The sequence below is a fragment of the Xenia sp. Carnegie-2017 genome, unplaced genomic scaffold, assembly GCF_021976095.1.
Source record: "Xenia sp. Carnegie-2017 unplaced genomic scaffold, XeniaSp_v1 HiC_scaffold_6, whole genome shotgun sequence".
Lineage (NCBI taxonomy): Eukaryota > Metazoa > Cnidaria > Anthozoa > Malacalcyonacea > Xeniidae > Xenia > Xenia sp. Carnegie-2017.
The window spans coordinates 11,982,672-11,990,846 of record NW_025813526.1 but is presented as its reverse complement, the minus strand read 5'-3'; the positions used below and the strand labels follow the sequence as shown (position 1 = coordinate 11,990,846).

Here is an 8,175-nt window from a genome sequence, read left to right as displayed (position 1 = left end):
ACATTTCCTGTACACACAATACAATGACGTAAGAACCAGATAACAAATACGGCTAACCTGACGTTTACTCCTCATTTGACTCTGAAGATGACTACCGCTAAGGTTGTCGAAACGTCAGTCTACAACAACAAAAACAGTCCTTCTCAGGACTTTATAAACCTGGACGATCATCAATTACAAACATATAACGATACTCCCGGGTTCAAACCATTTACTTTAAAGAAAGTTTGATTGAAGAGTTGTGCCAAAAAGAGGACAGCTTCCTTGAGGTAGCATCAGTTCAAAAGCATTGGAACGAATGGGCGAAACAAGCAAGAGAAAATCTGATCGGCAAAACTCAGATGTTAAGCTTAAGGGAGTACGCCGCGGAAGTTGTGAGTTAGTCGAATATTTGAGAGAAAGATCAAGGAAGGAAATTGAAATCCGTCGTGCAGAATTAGAAGTAAAGCGAAATGAGCAAGAAATACAAAATAAATTGAGTACCCAAGCAGCTACACAACAAACAGAAGTCTTAAAAATGATGCAACAACAAAATCTAAAAATGATGGACAGCCAAGCTTTACTTCTTCAGCAACAACAGCAATTGTCAACAGCATTTCTTGACATTATTCAGAGGTTCACAACCAAGTAAGATTGTGTTGTCACTTACAAGGAAAAAATTCTTAACTGTTGTGTTTTAGCAATCTGTGTAACTATGAACTTTTAATGTTTTGTTATTTGACTTATAATAACTTTCTCACTTACACTTGTCAGTATTTACATAACAAGTTACATACTTGCTAATTGTTTGTGTGTTTAATAATGAGTCATTATGGCATTCATTAATTAGTTATAAAGTAATTCTCCAAGGTTGGAGGATCTAACTGAAAAAACTTGGATGTTATATTTCCATACATGCAAGTGAGTGAATTTCTTAACAATGCACAGACAATATATGCTTTCCCAACACTACTTAGACCTATTTTGAGGTTTTTTTTTGAAGTCCATGAACCGGAATGAGTTGATCACATCTCCAAATAACCATTCCACAGACACTCTAACTGAACTCATTTGCTTGTCGAATTCTTTCATTCTGTCTGTGATTACCCCATGCCGAAAAGGAGCTTGTAGATGAATCCACTGTGGATAAGCTGGATCCCCATATATGCATAATGGACTCTCATCCACAGAAAAAGCATTTTGTTCCAGGTCTTGAAGGAAGTTTGAGTCAGCCAGCATACCAGCATCATGTTTTTTTCCTTCTGTAATATAGAAAGTACTTGCCTGAGTTATAGACTATTTTTGCTTGTACAATATAGTGTGTACAATAATGTTTTCATTTAAATTATATAAGCCTACCAACTGGACCAAAAATATGTGCAATCAAACCATTTGGCAATGCCACACCCTGGAACTTCAAAGAGCGAACTCTTTTATGGCCATTGTAAACAATTCGCTGATGTTTTGTTGGCCGTGAAATTGGTCTGACCGTTCCATCAATAAAGCCAAAGCAATTTTCGTAAGGTGCTCCTTTTTCATGGATGGCATTGACATAAACTTGTATATTTTCTGGGCTTAAAAGATCATGGTTCCATTCTGTAATTTTTTGCTTATGATAATTATAAATAAAGTCAATGATGGTATTTGCAATCATACACAACTCAGGAACTGGTCGCCCAAATCTGCCAGTCATATCTGAAAATCGACAAGGGTAAGCAAGACGATTTAAAAGAATGCATAGCCCCTCCAGTCCTGAACATGTTGTCCTTTGTGGACACTTGACTATTTCAGGGATTCGAAGATTTTGTTGGAGGAAAATCAAATCGTGTTTGTTGGCTCGGAATTCTACTTTACATTCATCCTCACTTAGATTATCTAAACAAAATGGCTCATAATTTTTGAATGGAAGCTCTGGGTTCCTTGATTTATATGCCTTGTATAATATGATCAATTCATATTCTGTAATGTAACCTTCTTCAATAAGCACAAGACAAAAGTTTCGTATTGTTTTAAACGAAGACATAAAAAGAGTTCACTTTCTACCGCCGCTTTTTATTACGAACTTTGCTTAACTGTTTTAAATATACGCGGGAACGTCATGCTCGTCACAGTCTTTCGCGATGTCTCACGACGCCGTTGTCGGATAAAACGTTGTTGCTTAAGCTCTCTATTGCCTGCTGTAAGGCAACTGCAGAACACGAAATCCGTCAATAGATACCAAAATTGTATCTTTTTGTTATTAAGGACGTTTTGTAAGCAAATGCGTTTGCTGTGACAAGGTCCCTCTTATAACGACGCTTTTTGGAAAGTACTGCATTTGAAATGTTTATATATTTTGTGTATTGGAAACAAACTTTATCAATAAATGCTTTTTCATTATTTCAAAATCATTTATAAATATTTATTAATCAATAATCGATACACTGAAGCTTTGCTTTGTTTTTTCGCTAGTGCTTCTCTCGCTCATAAAAATTTTTGTTAAGTATTATTATTCCAAAACAATTTATTCTTAGGATGATTTTTATTCGGTTGCTCACGCAGTTTAATTCGTTACATATCAAAAGAAGTATATTATGTTTACATACAACACAGATTGAGCCGGATTTTGGTAAAATTCGATCTTATAAATCATCATTTTTTATAGGTTGTTAACCAACTAATTCACCGATGATATAAATGATTTTGCTCGTTTTAAATAATTATACTTAGTTTATAAATCATGAGCATTCACGAAATACAACAAAAATATCTTGGCTACGAATTGTGTGTATATGTAAATTAATACAATTGCTTTGCATAGCACGGACTTAAAGAAGCAGAATGGTTATACCTCTATGTACCATGTACTTTGTTAACCCCTTCAAATTTGCAAATTAAGATTTATATTGTTGACTTTATGCGTGAAATCTTTATAAAATTTTAGGTGAACCTTGCAAATGTGAATTTTACATAAATGGTTAAAAAATCGTTATCATATTTCAATTTGAATATGTACGTTGCCATGTAACTAGGAAATATAGCTATTATCTCATTCTCCTGTAAAGTTTCCAAGCAGTCCTAAGTTATGCTTACAAACACACAGAGTGAAAAAAGAGCATTTACGACGTATATTACGCGATAGTTTTAAATGTTAAGTCTTCACAATCGTTTTAAGCTCTTTATACGTTATTACAAACACTGTTGATATTGTCAATTTAACAAAAAAGAAATCTTTGTTTTCATATTCTATTTTACATGCTGCATGTATGCAAGTAAAGCATAATATGAAAACAAATGTACTGTTTTGGTATTTTGTAATCTCTCAAATAAATTCTGTTTTAAAGTATGTCGTTTTATTTGCATATGCTATGTATATACGTTTAAATTTGACACGTTATTAACAATTAGCAAACCGCGACGGAGTACAATAAAAAATGTCTGCTTGACTTAATTACTTTGTCCGTAAGAGCAATTTTCTTGACAGCACACCTGATTTAACAGGAAATTTCTTGTTAGTTGCCTTGTAATGCGCACTATATAATAGTCGGTGTAGATGTTTAATTCCATTATAACTGACACACTGCTTTTGGAAAGATGGCGTTTACTTACTTTACAATTAGATCAATATTTGTCGTATTTGTACTCTCTGCTTTCCAAAGGTAAGGAGGAAACTAATTTTTATACAATTATATTATATTAACTAATATTTATGCAGTTAGCAGTGGTAATGAAATTTAAAGTCAATTTAAGTACAATTATGTCTATTGAACCTATATCTATTCCTTCCATTGCTACAAATTTTATCAGAAATTTATTCAAATTTCTTCTAATTAAGCTAATGTTAAGCTAATGTTTTGATCGACTAGACAAAATACTTATTCAATCGTTAGGTTTTGATCAAGTGCGTATTACATAAAGATTAATAAAGTATGCATGAAAACACAAATATATTGTACTTCTTTGCAATCAAACGTTTGACATTGAATGGTCCTCGCAACCATCCCAAGTGCAAAAAGCTAAATGAGCAACAAAAGTTAGTATAAAGATACCGAAAGTTAAATACAGTAGAACCTGTATTAAGCGGTCACCCTTGGGGATTTTTCGGGTGACCGTTTAATACAGGTTGACCACTTGAACAGGTCTTTAGGAAAATCACCAGACAGGCTACGTGTAATATTTCATGCCATTAAAGTTGAACCAATCCATATTGTTCCTTAGCGTACATGCCAAATAACAACACTATATAAAGCAATTTTTTTTTAATTTGAACTAGAAATTAAAAATAGTATACGTAAAAATGTCACTGCTCATACTGCTGAAAAGTAATAAATGGCAAGCGTGTCGACAGAGGAGGTGGTTTTAACTTATAAATTCTGCGCGTATATAGATATCCCTTTCTTGAAGATTTGTTTTCTTCTCAATGGCTGAAGGGACGTAAGAAAAGTTTAAATTTCTTGTGTAATTCGTCCACACAAACAGAAAATATTGTTCGCTCTTTTGAGTAATTACGGAAGATAAATGCAATATAAGTGACATGTTCCAGAAAAAATATTTAATTATGTATTTTATTATGAGGTGTTTACTTAACCTGACCGTTTAATGCTGTTTCAAAACAATGAAAAATTAAGTTTTGCACATTGGAAAAGGTGACCGCGTCCGCTTAAAAGAGATGACCATTTAATAAAAGTCACTTTAATAATATTTATACTATGAAATTTTCGGTACTTTGCCAGATGACCGCTTAACACAGGGTGACCGCTTAATACGGTGCCGCTTAACACAGGTTCTGCTGTACGTCACTAAACGCGAATTATATAATAACAAATAAGTCATATGCGACCAAGATTTATTTTAATTGATAAATATTGTTGGAAGCCGCGTAGGAGACTAAGAATTGCCGGAAAACTCCCTAGCCGAATTTATTCCTCTCTTTAGCTAAATTTATAAATTGATAATTTTATTTTACAAAACAAAAATCATAGTTTAATAATTACTGAGATATGTGTTTCTTCTTTTTAGAAGCGCTATATTTAGATTTTCTGAGCTGATTTTGTCAGGAGCGCATTTTGTGGAACTTTGCCGCGTAGTTAGTTTTATAGAAACCTTGTGTTGATACACTTTATTGTCCCCAATTGTGGGAGAGAGGGGCTTTCCGCAAATAGCAGGGGGGGGGGTGCATGGGGAAAAACACCATGGCGGACTGTATTATTTTCTTGGTGGGACTTTTACATGGTTTTCTTCATGAATTTTTAGTTGTGAATTTTGAGAACCTCCTTTCGGTGACCATTGTGCAATAGCATGTTTTATAAAAATATTGACAAGTTTTTCTGGTTATTTATTGCATAAATTTGAGCCTTTGTTATCCTTCTAGTAACTAGTGGTTTCTATCATTCACTACGTACTTGGCATAGTCCACAAACTTTATATTCTCCAAAGCATCACAGACTCAAAATAACGTTAGGCCTGTTTCAAACGTCAAACTTTACATGTGTTCGGTTTACTTGTAAGTTCGACGTTTGAACTTGGCCTAAGATAGTGCTACATTGGAACCTGGACTTTATATACATATACCACATTTTTCATGAACTTGGTCAATGAAAAGAAAGAATTTTCCAATATATTGTGTCATTGTATAAATCTTTCAGGGATTTAACGATTCCAATAGACGATCTTCTTCTTTCAGAGAGAAGCAACAATTCCACAATGTAAAGGCTCGCTAAAAATACTATTGTTTTCGGGATATTAGTGAAAAGCAGCGTAAATCTCGGCTTAAATTGTCGTTTGCGACTTCAAATACGTTCAGTTTAAAAAATTGCCGCAAACCATGGAGAGGTTTGTGAGAACTCTCAAGCAGGTGCAACCTTCGGTCTTGGGCTTACAATTATCTACTCTAGAGTTGTCCCAAAGATCTTGTCGATTTTCATGTCTGAACACGCATTAAACATTTCATTGTCTTATAGACAAAATACATAATTTTTGTTTTGTTTTATGCACAATTGTATAACATTGACAGTTTGTCAAACATAAGAGAAATAAAAAATGAACATTTGCATTTATTTAGTATGAAGACTGTGAACTGCAATTCAGAAAATACATGCAAGGGGGTGCTACAAAATTGCTGCAAGTACTGTGATATTCAGGGGCAAGTTTCACATAACGATGACGTTTGTAAAACAGAAACAGAAAAGGTAATCATAGAATATGAATCTATTAGCATTAATGTTATCTATGCCAAAAACAATATAAAAACATAAAATACTAACCAAACAATTCCTTTTTTTAGCGACCTCCTTTGATGGCAAAAATATAAACCAGTACGGTATCTTTTACGGGCCATCGCCATTATTGAACACTTTAACAATCTCTTTATGGACTACCGTTTGGAATGACGACTACTACAAAAAGAATTCCTATGTAGCAATGGTGTCGTATGCAGATAAGCAGACAGATAACGCCTTTGTTCTGGTTATTCGTCACTCTACTTTGGATATTCATATAGTTGGTGCCCAAATTCAGTGAGTATAAAAGCAAATGCGTACACAGATTGAACGATATTATTGTAGGTTTACGGTTTCTAAGTACAATTTTCCCTAACACAAGCAAACATTCTGAAATATTGTTTCCTATCTTATCATGTTCCATTGAGCTCTATTTAATATCTCCAAATAAACTAAAAATCCAAATTGACTATACACATATATATACTTTGGAGTATACACATTTTAAATATTCATATTTAAAATGTGTATACTCCAAAGCCAGCAATTTCTGCCTGAGCGTGCTAACACGTTCGATTCCATCTTGAACTCTTAATGTACTTTAGAAGGTTACTTGAAAAGCAATCTGTTATGGTTGAAGTTAGAAATGAAGACTTTACTTATATTAAATAGTCATACAACCTTGGGCACATGGGCGTATCAAATTTTATGTTTTTAAGGTGGTCTGGGCTTAAAATTTCCTGACAAATGAAACGTGGCATGGTCGTGGTAATAAGAAACAATAAATAAAAAGGGGTAGAAATAATTGATAGAGAAATATTTTTGCTGAGAGAACAATGATTTGGGGGTCTAGCACCCCTCTGATCTCCGGATCGCAACGCTCCTACTTGGGAAACGGGCTGCAGTGTAATAGTTGTGAGCCTAGTAACTTATGTTTCAGTTATGTATTAAGGTCAGAATCAATTTATTTCTCGTTCTTCTTTTTAGATCTATGCGTTTTTGTGCACAAGAGGTCATACAAGTATTGACTATCCTCATGTGTTTAAAGTTTGAAAAAAATTCAAGCATGATTTGCTCTAATTCCTTAAAGCAATCAAATTGTTTTATACATCATTCTGTAAGCATCTGTGCTTTAAACCAACCATGCAACTAATTTTATATAATAGATGCATGATAATTTCTTTCAATTCTCTTGATTTTTATTTTCAGTGTAGGTACATGTAAGGCTGTAACTTATAGATATCAACAAACTCATGGTTCTTAATTCTAAGACAATTTATTTTACAACAACACATCTTCCAGACTTATGTCTACTTTTATCAGATTTTGCATTTTTGGCCAGAAGTATCTTGCAAATGCTAGGTTTCTAAAAAAGGTCTACTCGATACTACACTCGATCCAAGCGTTGTAGTTGCTTTTATTTGCGATAATTTAAGTTTCTCGTCTTTATATGTTCTATTTTAGTACTCTTATACTATTTCTTTATTTAACAAATCAAGCAGGACCACTTTTAAAAAAGAAAAGTGCACTTTACTTTATTTTTTGCACTGTATTTCTAAGCCAATCAGAATTGAGAATAGAATGTTAAGTGCATCATAAGTAAAGAAATTGCGGACAATATACAAACTGTTACAATAAAAACGGAAACCGCATAGTTTATTATGTATTTACTGAATTCATTACGCATAATAATATAACTTGCGTTTACAAAAGTTCAAAGAACTTAACAGTTCTGAATTTTTTTGAGTTTTATAGGGTTTGTTAAGTTGCCATAAAAACTAAAGAATTTATAAGTATTGTATATACTGACTTTTATCCTGCATTTATTACGCAAATGCTTTATGAAATCAAAGCGATTTTTACTGAGTTATAACAAAAAAAACATAGTCAGAGTTTCCATACGATTCAATGAACATGTCATTTTCATTTGTATTTAATGCAAACATTAATACAATCATCATTTTTATGCACAATTATTACAATCAAATGTTAAACGCAT

General features: G+C 33.2%; 1 long non-coding RNA gene across 1 annotated transcript; it reads left to right on the top strand.

Annotated features, from left to right (window-relative positions):
* Window positions 1-3,510: 3,510 nt before the first annotated feature.
* On the top strand, window positions 3,511-6,381 carry LOC124457437. The gene is made up of 3 exons (XR_006952579.1): window positions 3,511-3,617; window positions 6,020-6,146; window positions 6,242-6,381. It is a non-coding gene; the product is annotated as an uncharacterized LOC124457437 (long non-coding RNA).
* The last annotated feature ends 1,794 nt before the right edge of the window (window positions 6,382-8,175 follow it).